The 16,444-nt window shown below is 44.1% G+C and overlaps 1 pseudogene; it reads right to left on the bottom strand.

Moving 5' to 3' along the window:
* Positions 1-16,444, bottom strand: part of LOC119466698 — a 48,152-nt pseudogene that overhangs the window by 2,434 nt on the left and 29,274 nt on the right.

Below are 16,444 nucleotides of genomic sequence, written 5' to 3'. Positions count from 1 at the left end.
AGGATTACAGGCATGAGCCACCTTGCCTGGCCTTCCCTTCTTTTACTTTTAGCTTTGCTGAGCCACCTTCTTTGAGATATACCCCTTATACATAATGTAGAGTTGAGTTTTGGGTTTGTACTGAATTAAATGTGCTTGTCTTTTTATTCTGTGCTATCTGTTCTCTTCTTAATGCTTTCTTTGTTTTTTTGTTTGTTTTGTTTTGTTTTTCTTACTCTTCGTTTTGTAACCTCGGACACAGAGTTAATCTCTCAGTTCACAGCTCACTCATTTTTTTGGTCCATATGACTTTTCTCTCTAGTTTATTTATTTCCTTATGTTTTTGCTTGCTGTTTCCATTTCCCAGCCTCCCAGTCATTTCCACGTGTTGGTGTATTTCCTTCACATGCATGTATCATTTCCTGTGAGCCTTTTTAATTTACATACGTTATTGGGCTATTTTCTCTTGGCACTTTGTTTTGACCCATCTATGTTGTTATGTGTACTTCTAGGCCATTGCTCCTAACTTCTGCACGTTATTCCACCATACTTCCCTTATCTAATCCCAGTGATGGGCTAGATTGCTCCCAAATTCTTCCTGCTACAAACACTGACAAACTTGCTTTTTCATGTCCCATCATAGACCTGTGTGAGAACATCTCTAGATCTATCCCTAAGAGAGTGATTGATGGAACAAGTAATACCAAGTGATCCCCAAAGTTACTAGTGCCCCAACAGGACCAGAACATTCCCTAACCCCACATCCCACTCAACCGTTTAGTGTTCTAACTTTGCCAGTCAGATGAAGACAGGATCTAATTGGTGTTTTGTTTCCATTTTTCTAATTATCAATAAGCGTAAGCATCTTTGGATGTGCTTGTTAGACTTTTGAGTTCCCTCTTCTATGAAATAACCATATTGTGTGTCCTTTGCCCATTTTGTTACTATAATTTCTGGTTTTTCCTATTTGGTATACAGGAGCTACTGCTTTTTCTATGTAAGTTTCTTGCTGGTTTTAGACTTTGCAAGCATTATCTCCTACTCTGCCATCAGTGAGCTTTGTCCATACTGTCTTTTATGGAGCAGAATTTTTTTTAATTTTTAAGCAATAAAACTCATTCAATTTTTCCTTTTAACATTTGTTTTTAGAGTTTTGTTTCATCCTTCTTGACCCCAAAATCACAATACCTTCTTCAATTATCTTCCCTTAATTCTATAGTTATGCTTTTTATGGATCTTTTGGAGTCCAACTTTACATTTGATATTAGGTATAAGTCCAAATTGTTTTCTACTTAGAGTAATCTAGAACCATGTACTAAATAGGCCATGCATTCCCCATTATTTTGTGATGTCAACCTTAAGTTTTCTTGTGTGTGTGTGTGTCCATGCAAGGTCTATTTATGATCTCTCTACTCAGTTCCATTGATTTATTTCTTTAATATTGCACATACATTATGCGGATTTAATTGCCCTGGACTTCTGATCTACCTTAATACCCGATCATATAAAACCCCTCTTTGTTCTTTTTTTTAGTCAAAGTCAACCTGGCCTTTCATAGATTTTTATTATTCTATAAAATCTTAGAGTAAATATATTGAATGGCTAAAAAAATCCAGATGAACTTTTTATTGGTATTTTATTACATTTCTAGATTAATTTGAAAGATGCACAGGGAGTGATTCCTATCACATCCTCCATTCAACTCACTTATTTGGTCTGTGCAAAATGACAGGTGTATTTTGAAGAACAACAATTGCAGCAGCTGCTCCAGATGTGGTTTTGTTGGACGGAGAAAATCATCTTGCTACTAGCACTCACCATGCAGCTTTTGTCCTGGCAAATGCCTTTTTACTTCAATTCCTGTTCATTGAAACCACCAGAAGCATTTACAATACACTTTATTGTCTTAACACTGAGCTATATCAGCTTTTCAGCCCTCTGCCATAGAATCACAAAGACCTTGATTAGTTTCTCCTCTTCATAGGACATCACACACTCATCCGCTATATCAACGATGTCATACTGATTAGACCAACTGAGCACAAAGCAGCAACTCTAGACATCTTGGAAGGATATGTGCATGCCAGAGGGTGATAAATAAATCCCATTTGGGTGAAAATTTTGGTGGTCCAGGGCTCATAGACATGTCAAAACATATTTCCCAGGGTGAAGGACACATTTTGGAGCAAAGCCATGTCCATCTTTGTAAATAACTAGTCTCCTTTTGAAAACTAGCTTCCGACTTGCTACTGTCCTAATAGAGACTGAGCCCTTGACCTTGGGCCACCAAGTTGCATGTGACCTTAGCTGCCTATCATGAAGTGGTATTTTTTGACTTAGCAAATCAAAATGTTGGCATGCACAGAAACACTCCATTATTACACCCTGTGACAAACAGCAGATCAAGGGCAAGATGAAAAATGCGTTTGAGGGCAAAGAAGCCCAAGGTCAATGCAACATGCAAAGAATTTCTCTCTCCTAAATCAAAGAGAATATGTTGGGACAGTGAGGAATGGGAGGGATGATGGAATAAAGAATCTCTTTCAAATAGAATTCAAATGAGTTCTGCTAGAGAATGCAGATTATTCCCTGAAGAACCCTGTATATTTGCCTGTTTCTCCAGGTAAAAGAAGAGGAAGCTCAAGTTAAGAAAAAACCCACTTCTGAATGAAGAATAAACTTGGAGAAGGAAAAACATAAGTGTCCAAGGAAGTTGTGGCATCCCATGAAAAGTGGTCAGGAAGATGGGTGTCCAGACAGAGAAGTGGTCAGGCAGATGGTTCCTGTGGCTAATGTGGAAGCAGAACATCTTCAGGCACATTTAGGGCTGTGGCTTCTTCTCCTTTAGACTAAAATTAGAGGAACTTGAAAAAAGTGAACAGATTGACTCAGTCCAGGCCCACACAGTCTGTCTCTGATGGAGACCCTGCAGCTCTGTGATGCCCAGATGTTTGGGTAAGGAGGAAAAGTTATTAACTACTTGGACTTCCTTAAGATGAAAGAAAGAGTTTTTATTTTAGTAAAAAACTCAGGCTTTGACAAGTCAATCACAGACTCCAGTGGCACACTCAAGTACCACTGCAAGACATCTCAGAATCTCAACACCTTCTAAACAACGAGGCTCAAAGCTTAGGGCAAGGCTAACTCTTCAAGGGCTTAGGCTGGGAGAGGTAGTGGACTGGCTTATAAAGAAAGAGAAGGTGATGACAAGAGAAAGCTCTTTGATTAGCGCTCTCCCAGACTAGTCTCCTAAAGAGCTATGTGAGCCATGGTCTTTACATCCCACGGGATACATGTCCCACGTTCTAGTACTGAGAACACAGTGCACATCTGACCATAAATTTGAGCTCATTGCCCTGGGAAATGCATTTGAATCTTCTCTAGAGCTTATTCAGTCTTCTGTCCCAAAAGCCAGATACTAGTATCCCATGGAAGAAAGTTCAGGAACCAGATTCTTCCAGATATGAGAGACCCAGCTTCACGTGAGCTTCCTTTTTTTTGGGGGGACGGAGTTTTGCTCTTGTTACCCAGGCTGGCATGCAATGGTGCGATCTCGGCTCACCGCAACCTCCACCTCCTGGGTTCAGGCAATTCTCCTGCCTCAGCTTCCTGAGTAGCTGGGATTACAGGCATGCGCCACCATGCCCAGCTAATGTTTTGTATTTTTAGTAGAGACGGGGGTTTCATCGTGTTGACCAGGATGGTCTCGATCTCTTGACCTCATGATCCACCCGCCTCAGCCTCCCAAAGTGCTGGGATTACAGGCTTGAGCCACCGCGCCCGGCCATCGTGAGCTTCTTTAGAAATGGCAGAGCTCCTGCTATTTGTTTGCAGAACACCCAAGAGCGAGTAAACATGCTCTCTTCACAGCAGTACCTTAGGGTTTTGCCATTGTAAATGGGTGTGATGTGATATGACAAGACCAGACAAATTGGATGTAAATTTACATTTTTGAATATGCTTGTTGTTTCACATGATACATTTAGGGTATGCAGCTCCTTTTGTAGTTTTTATTTTTACTATTTAAGTTTGGAAATGATGCCAAATTTTTGTATTTCTTCAATCAATGTGTTCTCTTCGGTGATATATATTGCATTGTATATTGATATGTGTATCAATATATATTGACATGTACTACACATACAAACACAAATAAGAGGGGGTGAAAACCGTAGCCTTTGCATTCTCTATAGCCACTGCAGAGAGATCCTAAGCAGCAAAACCTTGGTGTTGTGATGTACAGAAATGGAGAAGAGTGTTAAACCGTATTTAAGAATAAAAAAAAAAAGAAATGGAAGAGCTCTAGAGCAAAGCTGATGCAAGTCCAAAAGCTTCACACTCTGGAGACAGGACAAAGTTAAAGGCTGTGTGTGTACTGATGTCAGAGGGAGAATATGTAGGTCACAGGGTATGGGAAGAAAGTCAGCAACCCCAGATTCAAGTCAATAGTGATTGTCAGAGGGACCTGTCAGCCAGTCTGAGGTCTAAGCAGAAGGGAGGGGGACAGATATTTGTTTCTTCTTTTCTATTTTGTTCCTAGAAACAGAGCTCCTCTTAAAAGCATCTAGGTCTATCAGTCATCCTGGTCTCCTCTATTTCCCAATGGTGCAAAGAACTGGGATGGTTATCATGATATTCCATAAATCTCAGGCTTTATAAGGCCTCTGTATCTCTATATCCTTGTTCTTCACCAAATATTTATACTAGATAACTATAGGGTGCCCATCAGCTAGCTATAGAGGTTGTAGGGGAAGACACTAGGGTAACTGAACTCTTCCGACGCAAGGCTGATAAACACCTGGGAAACATGGTCTACAAACCTGGAACATGCAAAAAAGAGAGAGTAGTATGGGTTGCAGCAGAGAGAAAACAGTGTCGGGAAAACAATTAAACTTGAGATAGGTCTGTAAACATGAGAAGAAAGGGGGATTTATGACCTTCAGTAGTGACCTTCAAGTCAGGGTTAGTATCCTCCAGTATCCTCCCTCAGAGCCACCCAGTGAGCTCCCAGACCATGCCCTGTGATGTCTCAGGACTCACCCACCCTAACCTTTCTGAGTTCCCAAAGTGATCAGTATCTGGAGGCCACATGTTCCTACGTGAGGAGGCAGTGATGCACCACCCAGGTCCCCTGTCAGGGATGGAGTTTTTCCCCCAGCTACTAGAATTGCTGCCAGCAGATAATCCTGTTGTTAGCCCTCTCAGGAAAGGCTTCGGCACCTCCATCCAGGGACATCCTCCCTCTCCAGAGCACTGTGTCCAGTGGCTGTCCACACTAGGGTATAAAGGCAGGGCCCCTAAATCCCAACTCAGGACCACTTTGAAAGATCATCCTAGACTTACGCTGTCTATGGGGTGGGCTGAGACGTTTGTGGCGACTGCATCAAAGCCCAGCTTCTCTTTCAACACTGGCTTGTTTCCTTCCCTTCGACAGCTTTCAATACAGAGATCACTCCCTAATAGATTTCCTACATGTTCATTTCCATCTCAGCATCTGCCTTCCTGTAAACCTGGCCTGTGACATCCTGTCTTCACTCAGGGGTCCCCATATTTACATTAACCCTGAGTCCCAGCCCATTTCCTTCCCTGGAGTAGGCTGAATGATTGAATGAAGCTCTTCTTTGTCTCCTTGGTGTCTAAGGTGCCAAGGGACACCACATTCTCCTGGTACAGAGAAGGCACGGGGAAGATTTGGAAGAAAGCACTAGACCTTCCCGGAGAGTGAACAGATGACCTCTGTTGTGAGTGGAGGTGATGCTGCTCAGCTAGGAGCAGCCAAGGCTGTATTTTTAGTGGGCAGGTAAGTATCAATATCAGAAGGACGTTTATCTTCATTCATCTCAACCAGCAAATCTGAAAGTATGGTCAATATCCCCAGAGGCATCATGAGACTGTTTCAAGGAGGACCCAGGAGCCAACCCTATGGACCACAATTAGCCACTTTGTGTGGCAGAGCCTGGGAGATCCAGCACTATGGTGCTGCTATTGCTTTCGATGGTGGTGATGATGAAGGTACTACAGGGTCCTAGAGGGACAGCCATGGGGAATTTATGGAAATTCAGAATTCAGGGCAGTTATATGGAATGTTGCTCAAAATTCTTCAGAACAGCTCTGCAGGTGATTCCTCTGAATGTAAGATCAGGACTGTGGGGAATCTTAGATATGAGAATGGGCTGTTTACCTGCTGTAGCCTCCTTGAGTAGATGGACAGATGGGTGGATTGCGGAGGCAGCAGGGGCCTTCTCTGACAGTCCGTTTTTCTCTGTCATTTACAATGTCTGTCTCCCACCTTCAGAGCTCCTGGTGCCCAGGCCGACATGGGGGAAATGGTGGAGCTTCACTATGAGGCCTGAAGAGGATCTCCCAATCCTGAACCACTTTTTTAAATTTTATTTTTATTTTTGGAGACAGAGTCTTGCCCTGTTGCCCAGGCTGAAGTGCAGTGGCAAGGTCTTGGCTCACTGCAACCTCCACCTCCCAGGCTCAAGCGATTCTTGTGCCTCAGCCTCCCAAATAGCTGGGATTACAGGCACCTGCCACCATACCTAGCTAATTTTTTGTATTTTAGTAGATGTGGGATTTTGCTGTTGCCCAGGGTGGGCTCAAAGTCCTGAACTCAGGCAGTCTGCTTGCCTCAGGCTTCCAAAGTGCCAGGATTACAGGTGTGAGCCCTGGTGCCTGGCCCCTGAACCACTTTATCACAGGGATGTCCCCTTGGGCTCAGCCCCCTCTGGAAGAGGAGCATCGTTCAGCCTCTTGCTGACTACAGAGCATTCTGAAAACTACTCCTGTGAGGCGGATGATGGCCCCAGGACCCAGCACAGTGAGGCGGTGGCAGTCTTCACTGATTGGCTGTTCACCTGCCATAGGCCATAAGCCACTGAGCTGAAACATACTTTCCAATCTCACGGCTCAAAACTGCTTTCTGATTCCAGAATATGTAACAGTGTTTCTGATGAGCTATCTGGGTGTGGAATATCCAGGAACAGAATTTCTCAGCCTGGTGGTTCTATTTTGTGCCCTCACCACAGAGTTTCCACAAGGATCCCTTAAGCCTGGGAAGTCGAGACCGCAGAGGACTGCTTACACCACTGCACTCCAGCCTGGTTGACCAGCAAGGCTGACTCAAAAAAAAAAAAAGTTTCCCTAGCCATGCTCCCTATGTCAGTCAGATCTCAATAAAAGAAACAGACCTACTAGGCAATATAAATAATAAGGGAATTATTGTAGGGATTTGGCATTACACAATGGTGAGAAATGGTTAAACAGTCAACAGAAGGCTCTTCCTTCTGTGGCTGGTGTGGCAGGCTGAAGTCCACAGGGCAGGCATTTGGGAAAAGTAAGGATAACCTGGAACCTGCAGGAATGAGTGGAAACCCATGAGGATGAGCTAGAACCTGTATTAGTCTCCCAGCATCTCCAGCTGACAGCCTCAATGATGAGAATGCCCTGCTCATCAATGAGGACAGTGAGGATGTCCTCATCAGTGATGAGGATGAAGGTGGCACCTTTTATCACGTAGCTAAACATGAATGAGGCCAGGAGTCAGAGAAGCGGAAGAAGACCCTGTAGGAGCTTGAGTCACTGCAGGCTGCTACCCCACACCAGCACAGAAAGCCAGAAAATAAGCTATGAGACTGAACTGCCGCAGAGCCTCGGGGGCTGAGGACCCTCCAGGAAAAACAAGAATATGGCTGCTACATTACCTCCACCTTCCAGATCTTGCACAAAATGTCGCTCGTAGCACACAGTAATTTGGAACAATGCAGGGCAGAGAATTCTAGGAAATGTAGTTCCAGTTTAGCTAAATTGACAGAATAAAAGTCCAGCATGCTTCCTATCCGACCCTACCCCTACTCATACTTCCATTGGGAGAAAGCATGATGTGATGGCAATATCATGAAATATTGTAGTCATATAGACTTGGGTTCAAAGTACAACTCTCCAGATATATGTCTTTAGGAAAATTCACAAATCCTGCAGAGCCCCTCAGCTTCCTCTTTTATAACATGGGCATATTAATTTCTGTTTTGTTAAATGGGAGATGGACTTAAATGTAAACACATAAACTTCCCTTACTAAGTATTTCTTCCTTTTCTTTTCCACAATTTTTTGGCAGTCCTAGACGGTAGTAAGGATTCAATGATATCTTTATTGTTCAACACATACTTCATACCCTTTCCTTATTACTTCTCAGGACTTCACCACATTGTAAGGAACAACAGAAGGAACATATTCTATATTACGGAAGTCTCATCCAAGCCATGATCTTCTGTGTGCAGTCCTCAAGCCCACCCAAAGAGTCCTTAAAAGTCTGCATCTCATAGGCTTCTGTTCCATGTGGACTTCTCGGTGTGGCTGGGCCTTTGCTGCCCATTGGACTTTCAGACACCCAGTCTGCTTCCTCTGGCCTTTGGTGGATGGATTTTTCTTTAGATTGTTGCTTCCCAATTTTGCTGCACATTGGAATCACCTGAGTTTTTTAAAGTACTGATGTAGGGGTTCTACTTCCAAATTCTCTAGGAGTCTGGGATGATGCTGGGCCATCAAGATTTTTTACTTCGGCCGGGCACGGTGGCTCATGCCTGTAATCCCAACACTTTGGAAGGTCGAGGCGGGTGGATCATGAGGTCAGGAGTTCAAGACCAGCCTGGCCAAGATGGTAAAACCCCGTCTGTACTAAAAATACAAAAATTAGCTGGGTGTGGTGGCAGGTGCCTGTAATCCCAGCTACTTGGGAGGCTGAGGCAGGAGAATTGCTTGAACCTGGGAGGCAGAGGTTGCAGTAAGCCAAGATTGTGCCACTGCACTCCAGCCTAGGAAACAGAGCAAGACTCTGTCAAAAGAAAAAAAAAAAAAGATTTTTTGTTTGTTTTTGTTTTTTGTTGTTGTTGTTTTATTTTATTTTTGAGACAAAGTTTCCCTCTTGTTGCCCAGGCTGGAGTGTAGTAACCTCAGCCTCCCGAGTAGCTGGGATTACAGGATCCTGCCACCACGCCCCATTATTTTTTTGTATTTTTAGTAGAGACAGGGTTTCACCATGTTGGCCAGGCTGATCTCAAACTCCTGACCTCAGGTGATTTACCCTCCTCAGCGTCCCAAAGCACTGGGATTACAGGTATGAGCCACAGAGCCCTGGCCAAAAAAAAAAAAAAAAAAAAAAAAAAAGAAATAACCCAAAAAAAAAAAAAAAAAAAAAAAAAAGAGTTTTTACTTCAAGTTAGCCCTCAGGTTATTACAGTATTCAGACAAACTGAAAACCACTGCCTTAATCTTACAGGCCCCCTGCACGCTGACGCTGTGAAGGAATGTGGCCATGTTTATTATGATCTTCCTGTCTGCTACTGATATTCTTATTTTCTTTGGATGCCAGAATAAAAATGTTGGGTAAATTATGTTCAGCGTTTTATCTAATTGCTAGAGCTGTCGTAACAAAGCACCATGGACAGGCTGGCTGGCTTAAACAATATGAATTTATTTTCTCACAGTTCTGGAGACTGAAAGTTCAAGATCAAGATGTTGGCAGGGTTGGTTTTGTGAAAGCTGTCAATATCAAATGAAGTCACTCAGGTCACCCAAATAAAGAGTCAAGAAGTTAGGCAGGGAGGGCCTTCTTGCACACGTCTATGACAAGAACTAGCACGAAGGCTTTCTGGAGGGCTCTTATACACACAGACCTGTCACAGAGCTTTTGGGGAGGACTTTCTAAACTGCAGCTTGCTCCATGAGTCACATGGACAGCCAGCGAGATGCACAGGAACACTTGCCTGACACACTGTCTCCACTGGTGACCTGGTGTCAGCTCCTGTGATGTACATCTGCTCCTCCTTATACACCCATAGTTTACTATGGCACATGTGTTCCACGTTGCAATGCTCTCTACTTATTCCCGATTAAACTCAGTACTTTTCGAGACCTCTCTCTGTTATTTACATTGACAGTTTCTTCGGAGGCCTCTCTTTTTGGCTTGTTGATGGTCATCTTCTCCCCGCATCTTTACACGGTCTTCCGAGTGTCTGTGTCTTAATCTCCTCTTTTTATCAAGATGCCAATCATATTGGATTAGGGTCCACTTTAATGACCTCATTTTAAATTGATCACCACTTCAGAGACCTTATCCCCAAATACAGTCGCATTCTGAGAAACTGGGGGATTAGGACTTCAACATGTGAATTTTGGGAGCATAAAACCCAGCCCATAACAGGCCTCTTCTATTATGTCTTCTTTGACCAATCTGCAGCTTATGTGGCCACCTAACATCTGACTACAGCAGTCTGATACAACCCCACATTCTCCTTCTCTGCAGCAATTGACATAGTCTGCATCCTCAGCTTTCTAGTGACTTCTCCCTGTTTCCCACAGTCAGGGCTCAACCTCACTCTGACCCCACATTTGCTCTCTCCTCCTTGGGCTTCTTTGTCCCTTTGCATTAAGTGTTTCTCAGGACTTCATTCTTCCCTTAACTTTTCTACTCCCACAAATCACATCACTATCAAAGCTTTAACTATGGCTTCCAAGAAAATAATTCAAAAATCTGTATCTCCTCCTCTGGGCTCCAGGTGGTTTTTTAAAAAAACAGCTTTATCAAGGTAAATTGACAAAAATTGTATATATTTAAGGTGTGCAACTTGGTGTTTTAATATACATGTACATTGTGAAATAATCACCATAAAACAGTAATCAAATTAAACTAATTAACATAGTACATTACCTTACATAGTTATTCCTTTTCTTCTAATTTTTGTGGTTAGAACACTTAAGAGCTACCCTTTTATCAAATTTCAAGTATGCAACACAATTGTTAACTAGTTGCCAAGCATGCTGTACATTAGATCTCCATCCTGAGCTTCAAGTTTAAAAACTTTTCAACTACTAGAGATTTCTGTTCCATGGTTACTTCAACTCAATCCCATCTAAAATCAAAAACCTCTTCCTCCACAGAACTAGTTCCCTTCCTCATGCCCTATTTCTGTCATAGATTTCAACATTCTCTCACTTCCCCTTCTTTAATGCCAGTCAGTGAGAGCAGCATCTATCATTACGTCCTTACTGTAGGCTCTCATAATTTCTCTTTGTCACACATCTCCCCACTTTCCTCTACCATTGTCACTCCCAGGAAAGTGTTCTCACCAGCAGAGAGGCTGAAGATCTCTCTTAGGAGATCAGAGAGTCGAGTCTGGCTGTGGCCTCTGACACCTCAGAGCTCCCCTAAATAGACCTGCCCTCTTCCTGTGCAAAAAGAGAAAGAAAGGCTTTGCTAAACAGATCTTCGCTCCTCCTAATTCTGCAAGCAAACTACAGCTGAATAGACACCCAAAGGGAAGGCAGTATTTTCAGTGCTGGTGGGACAGTGCTAAACCTCCACTGGAATGTTCTGAACTGATTTATCAACCACAAATCCCTTGCAGCAGTTGTTATTAACCCTCTATTACATAATATGCTTGACATAAAGCCTAGTGGGAGGAACAGTAGTCAGACGAGTCCTTTACTCTGAGGAAATTGTAGAAATCTGGTATGAGACACATATGTGTGCTCGCTTCAGCAGCACATATACTAAAATTGGAACGAGACACACATGTACAGTCGTCTTTGAAAAATACATTTACTCTAGCCTCCCCGAAAGGTACATTTTAAATAGAAGTACAGTCTATCGTTATAGGTGGTAAGTTTTATTGAAGTTTGCTATAGATTGAATGTTTGCTATAGATAGAATGTTCCCCTGATTTATTTATATGTTGAAATTCTATTCCCCAAAGTGACAGCATCAGGGAATGGGGCCTTCGGAAGGTGTTTAGGTCATGAGGGTGGAGCCCCCATGAATGGGGTTAGTAACTTTATAAAAGAGATCCCAGAGAGTTCCCTTCTCCTGTCCACCGGGTAAGGACACAGCAAGAAAATTGTTGTCTGTGAACCAGAAAGCAGACCCTCACCAGACACGGAATCTGCTAGCACCTTGATCTTGGACTTCTCAGTCTTGGGAACTGTGAGATATCAATGTTTGTTGTATATAGGCCAACCACGCTCTGGGAGTCTGTTACAGCAGCCTGAACTGACTAAGATGAGGTTCTACAAAATTACCAAGAATAGCTCTCGCAGGACTCACTACATGCCCACAGCGAGCTGAGCACCTTTACAAGCATTAGCTTATTAACATGTAATCCTCGGAACTACTCTCTAAGGATGATAATGTTCTCTCTCTTTTATAAAGTCAGAAGCAGGAAACCTGTTCGAAGTCTCTCAACCCAAGATGATGGGGCTGGGATTCACACTCAGGCCTGTCCCCCCACTGATAACCACTGCTCTCTCTAGCCTCCCCCAAAGGTACATTTTAAATTGGGCAGTTTAAGTAAAAGTTCAGTCTATGGCAGATAGCAATAGGATATTACCACTTTGGATGGGCAGGAGAAAAGCCACGGGCATACGAGACATCACTGTGTGTCTAGAGAAAAACACTAGAATGGCTTGAAAGAGACACTGGAACATTGGACCTTGACTGTAAAGAGCATTGAATGCTTCAGGAAGGAGTTATTTTGTTAGTGCCAGGAAGCCACTGAGGTTGCGTAATCTTATTTTCTGATGATCCTGTTGGTGGGTGTATGAAGGAGAATCTGAAGAGCAAACAAACTGACGAGGAGGTTGGGAACACGGAAGAGAGAGTTCCCACACTCCATACTTTTCCCATGCCTCAGCCGGCACTGCAGAGTCTACAAGCCCCAATCGCAATCTTCATACACCAACCCATGTTAACCCATGTTCATCTGTGGGAGCAAGGCACTAGCACAACACAGGCTTGGAAAATTCCCTGACTTGCTGGGCAGTCAGGCATCAGACTCAAATATCAGTGCAGTTTTAGGACAGGGCAGCAAACAGCGGGCACCACAGTCCCCTTTCCACAACCAAGAGGAGTCAGAAGTCCCAGAGAGTTTATTTTTACATCCTGTATTTAATCAATGCAATTGACCTGTCAGGTATATGATAAATCTTTGGAAGAACTTTCCTCTCCAACAAGCTCATGTACATCCATCATGAGTGAAGGGGAGACACCAGGTGTCTTTTCTGTAACGCCAGCACCCAACCATTTTCCTACCTCATTTTTTTTTTTTAACACAGATGTCACTGCAGAGCTTTGTTCTGCTTCAGGAGGATGATTCAGAGAGCATTATGGTTTTTCAAGTCAGACAAGGATCAAATCAACCAGAAATTCTGAAAACAGCAGCCAGGCTGTCATTGCCCATTCAACGCTTTCTGTGTGCAACTGATTGTTCACTTGTTATTCGGAAGCAGACTGCCAGTCTCACCCGTAGCTGGGCTCTGACAGCCAGGACCCAAGGGTCCTCTCTTATGAAACTGTCCTCCCCCAGCACCTGTCATTGTGGAGGGCCCATATGACCATGAAATCTAGCAACTCACAGCTGCTCCACTGAAGTCACCATGCAAGGAACAATTGCGTTTTGACAGAGAAGGAACAAGGGGGATTCTAGATTGCTAGTGGGTCCAAAAGGAAGAAGTTTTCATGGGCTCTGTATACCGAAGCTGGAAAGAAGCTTAGAGGCTAACTTCGTCAAGGATCACCACCTTTGTGGGTAGAAAAACAACACTAACCCAAAAGCATCATGATAGACCGTAAGTCCTACTGATACTGTGAGGAGGGGACAAGAAAGATGTATTGGGGATATCTGAGTCAATGGAGCCTCCCCAAGATGGACCCTTTGAATTGCCAGGTGATCTGAGGGTACTATTGTCACCATGGCTACCAGGCTGCAATGCTACCATCAAGGACCGTTCCCTCTCTAGATGAAGAAACTGAAGGCCAGAGAGATGAGTTGACTGTGCCAAGTTCACACTGTTTTGTGAGAGCAGAGCCAGCACCCGCTCTTGTAACATCACGTGCTGCTTTCCACCATTTAGGATACTTTCTAACCAATCATCTGGATTGCAAGCTCCACACAGGCACTGTCACATCTGCCTCCACCACACCATTCCCAGCACCTGACAGAGGTCCCAGAATACAGCAGAATGCCCGGTAGATATTTGTTGACTGACCCTCATAGGCACTTCATGGGAAAAGAATAGCTAGCATTAACAAAACCTTGACATAGGCCAGAAAGCGTTCAAGGCACTTTATTGGTATTAATTTATTTAACCCTCAGAATAATCCTGAGACTATTTTTATCATCTTTGCCATCTTATAAATGAAGACGGTGCAGATCAGGGAACGGAAGTCAATTGCTCAGGTTCACACAGAAGGCAGCAGACCTGGGACTCTAGCCCAGACAGAATATTCCGGGTCACACTCTCTTAATCACCACAAAATGCTGCCTCCTCATTCATCTCTTCTGTGTCCCCAGCCCTAGAAGAGTGCTAACACACTCAGCACTCAATAAATATTCAGAGGATAAATGACAGGCCAACAGACAAGAACCCACGTCTGCTGCTCTTCCAGCGTCTGGCAGGCCTGCCAGTAGCACCGCATGGGTGGCTGCTGTCCCAGCTCTAAGTAAGATAGGCCCCTCTGACTGAGAGGAAGGAGTAATTTGGTTCTTCCTGATTGAGGCTGAGCCTTCCTTCATTAGCCCAGTCTTTCAGATCAAGCCCAGCCTGTTAGTAAGGAGTGCCCTCTGCTGACACAGACACATTCCTGCTGTCTCGGTACCTGGTGTAAATGGAGAGAGACCCTCAGTGTTGGAGTGTGAGTTGTGAGAAGAATTCAACCAGTCCCAGCCTGCGTCCTCTGGCTAGGAGGGCTTCACCTCCGATTTCTGCATCCAGATCAATTTTAAGTTTAAATCAGATGGAGATTTGTGGTCACTGAGTGATGGGCACCCTTTAGCCCCATGTCCAGTTGCCCATCTGCTCTCCAGTTGAGATTCCCCCTCTCCCTCTTCCTGTTCCTCCCCACTCTAAGATCCATGTTGAAAGGTCCCATAGACATTTTGTTACGTCATTATCCATGCAGGGCCTTTGCTTTCCTGACGACTGAGTTCCTGAGATCCTCCTTCCCAACCCCTTTTCTTCCCGGCTTCTATTCCAGTCTCACTTACTGTATCAGTGAACATCTTTTGTTTTTCTTGCTCTCAAGGCGTCCACTCAGCCTGAGATGGCTCCCTGTTCTCACCCACCCCAGTGGAGCTGCAGCCAGGGTGCAGTAATGACAGTGGTTCCTTCAGAGCTAAACTTCCAGAACTGGACTCAAGGAGGAAGAAAGATGCGAGAAAGGCACCCAGTGGGTGAGGACTGACAGGGTCTGGCCCTGCTGAAGTCTGCAGGATAAGAATAAGGAAAAGTGATACTGATGTCATTCAGCACGATTGATTTCTGTTTAATAATTTTTAAAATGCTATAAAAAGGAATTAATGGCGAAAGGAGAGAAGGGTTGAAAAATATAGCGGCCAGGCATAGTGGCTCACGCCTGTAATCCCAGCACTTTGGGAGACCGAGGCGGGTGGATTACCTGTGGTCAGGAGTTCAAGACCAGCTTGACCAACATGGTGAAACCCCATCTCTACTAAATACAAAAAATTAACCGGGCGTGGTGGTGCATGCCTGTAAATCCCAGTATAATCTCAGCTACTTGGGAAGCTGAGGCATGGGAATCACTTGAACCTGGGAAGTGGAGATTGCAGTGAGCCAAGATGGCACCATTGCACTCCAGCCTGGGCAACAAGAGCGAAACTCCATCTCAAAAAAAGGAAAAAGAAAAGTGTGGACAAGTGTCTCCCCAACAGCCCTACTCCAGATACAGCATGCCTAGTCCATGACCTGTAGGCAGGAGACCATGTTTCCACACCTAGACTGGTCCAGTCCCGATCATCCGTGTTAGAGGACAGAGGGAAGGAAAAGGAAATGGCTCCATGATGCAGAAGCCGAAAAAGAGGTCAGTGGAAGGAAACCTGATGTGTTCTCTAAATCTCTCTACTGATTTCACCCCATTCTTCTCCATCCCCAACCAGGGTGGGGTAGAGAGAGACCCAGACGCCTGTTCCCTCTGCTCCCTCTGCCCATCACGATACCACCTGCCTAACTTCCACTCTAATGGAAGTCAATGGGACAGACCAGAGGCTAGATTCTGGACCGCTCTTCTCTGAGACCTTTCAAGACCCAAAACTCATGCTTCTCATACCTCATTTCCAAAGAGGGAACAGATGAAGTTTGTATGAGGAGCTGTCTCTCCTCCTTTAACTTCCCTTTCCTATCTGATCCCTAATACTGATCACAAATGCTAGTTGTGCATATCACCATTCTTAGTTGTTTTACATTATTTCTTCATCCCTAGACTATAGGCAAATCGAGGACAGAAGCTTCCTCTTGTTCTCTCCTGCATCACCTGTAACTAGTACAAGATCTGCCTGATTGTAGCTGTTCAATCATTGTTGGCGGAGAGATGAAATGTTTGCTCAAAGATAAGTTAACCCTGGCTGGGCTTGGTGGCTCATGCCTGTAATCCCAGCACTTTGGGAGGCCAAGG

The sequence above is a fragment of the Cebus imitator genome, unplaced genomic scaffold, assembly GCF_001604975.1.
Source record: "Cebus imitator isolate Cc_AM_T3 unplaced genomic scaffold, Cebus_imitator-1.0 Scaffold313, whole genome shotgun sequence".
Classification (NCBI taxonomy): Eukaryota; Metazoa; Chordata; class Mammalia; order Primates; family Cebidae; genus Cebus; species Cebus imitator.
This window is presented reverse-complemented; position numbering and strand designations above follow the sequence as displayed.